Source organism: Etheostoma spectabile, chromosome 23, assembly GCF_008692095.1.
Source record: "Etheostoma spectabile isolate EspeVRDwgs_2016 chromosome 23, UIUC_Espe_1.0, whole genome shotgun sequence".
Lineage (NCBI taxonomy): Eukaryota > Metazoa > Chordata > Actinopteri > Perciformes > Percidae > Etheostoma > Etheostoma spectabile.
In genome coordinates, this window is record NC_045755.1 from 9264272 (window position 1) to 9266457 (window position 2186).

Consider the following 2186-nt stretch of genomic DNA (forward strand, 5'->3'; position numbering starts at 1 on the left):
TTTTTTTTTATATGTATACCAGAATAGATTGTCTTATACTGATTCTCAGACATTTACAGTAATTAACATGTTCCCGCTGCAAGAAGACACAACATCATAATTCAGTGTTGGTCAAAGCACAGATTCATAGAGCTCCTTAATGCATTTATTTCATTAATAATCCATACTAATCAGCCATAACATTTTGGTTCAACCATTACAGCTGAAAAGCTTCAGATAGAAAAACAACAGTTGGGCGCGTTGTGATGTTGGCACACGCCCACTGTTGCTCTGTTTCTAATCACTTTCCTTGGTGACGATGGAAGAGTTACACCGTTACGGTTGTTTTTTATTTTACCTAACCAGACCGCGTCATTGTCCGGGCTCCTTTGCACGATCAGACTTCCTCTCAAAGGGGACAGTGCGTCATACCCCACAAATGGCTGCAGAGCTCACACTTCCAAACATTTCCAAATGTTGCGTGGTCCGCCAACACGCTACCTTGGGGTAATGTTGGACAGTTGACGCCAGTGTTTTCCGGCTACCCAATCAGACCAGCCTGTCATCGATAAACCACGGTTTATGACATGGATCTATGTCGACGTAGTCCCTCTCTATCTCTGTGTCTTCCTCCTCTGCCAGGCTCACGGGACCATGCTTACTGAGAAAAACTGATTCCAAAGATTTGTCCTCTTACATTAGGAGACATTGCATTTTAGATCTAACTGTAGCTCCATATAGAAAGTTGCAGTAACGTTGTGTTGTGTCGAAATCAGGGTAGCAGCTGTCGCCATGGTCCCGCTACCAGTTCTGTGATGCCATGTTCAACTGCTACACTGCAGTGCCCTGCTTCGCCCTGCTACGCCCTGCTACGTCCTGCTACGCCCTGCTACGCCTGCTACCGTCCTGCTACGTCTGCACGTCCTGCTTCGCCCTGCTACCCCTGCGACCGCCTGCCTACGTCTGCTACGCCCTGCACGCCCTGCTACTCCTGCTCTGCCCTGCTCCGCCCTGCTACGTCCTGCTACGTCCTGCTACGTCCTGCTGTGGCCTTGTAATGCCGCACAGCGTCCAGCTATGCCATGAACTACTACAAAGACACTGCTACAAACTACTAATTTTTTTCTATTTTTGTTATTGCCACTCTCATTCTAACCCAACCCCCGGCCGTCAGACACCCTACCAAGACCGGGGTCTGGGTCTGGGTCGGGTCTGGTCCCGGTTTCTGGCCTAAAAGGAAGTTTTTCCTCGCCACTGTGGCCCTGGTCTTGCTCTGAGAACTATAGACTGTTGGGTCCTTGTGGATTCTGGAGTGTGGTCTAGACCTGCTCTATCTGTAAAGGGTCTCCAGATAACTCTTGTTATGAATTGATACCATAAATAAAATTGAATTGAATTGAATTGTTGTGTTCATGTTGTCAATGTAAATTTACCAGTTTTGACAGTAACTGGTAAACGTGCAAAAATGAAGCGTGAACACACGGAGGTTTGTTTGGGATCGAGTTTTAAGGAGAAAACTGTTCATGAAATTTGAAAGAAGTGTTTATTAAATGCATTTTGTGTTGTTAAAATAATGAAAAGCGTGACTCGTTGCTGTGCTGACTGTGAGAGTTTTGAAAAAAATGAATTTGTATAGAGAAATGCAGTGGTGGAAGAAGTACTCTTATCTTTCATAAGTAAAGCAATACTTTAGTAATATATATTGTACAGTATTGGATTATAATTTCTGATGCATTAATGTGTTCATCACTTTAATCTGGCAGCTGGTAAAGGTGGAGCAAATTAAAATGACCTTATATCCTGCTGGATGGCTTAAGCTATAATAATACACAATATTTTATGAGTTGATTTATATTTTATATTAAAACTCTAAATCTGTAAAGTCATTTAAGTTGTCAAATATAAATGAAGTGGAGTAAAAAGTACAATATTTGCCCCCAAATTGTAGTGGAATAGAAGTAACATAAAATGTGAATAAGTAGTAATAATACCTCAAAATTGTACTTATGTGCAGTACTGACTTTTCATCTGGTCAAAATACCTGCAGAACTAATGACATTTGACTGATTCATTAGGTAGCGTTGAACTACATTTCCCATGAGTCATAATAAATAAATGCTATCATAACTGTCGCTCTGTCTCTCTCTCTCCCTCTCTCTCTCTTTCTGTCTCTCTCTCTCTCTCTGTCTCTCTCTCTCTCTCTCTCT

The 2186-nt window shown here is 42.4% G+C and overlaps 1 protein-coding gene across 15 annotated transcripts in view; it reads left to right on the plus strand.

Annotated features, from left to right (window-relative positions):
- Positions 1–2186, plus strand: part of nrcama (neuronal cell adhesion molecule a) — a 1100153-nt gene that overhangs the window by 888627 nt on the left and 209340 nt on the right. The gene's annotated exons all lie outside the window — the stretch shown is intronic.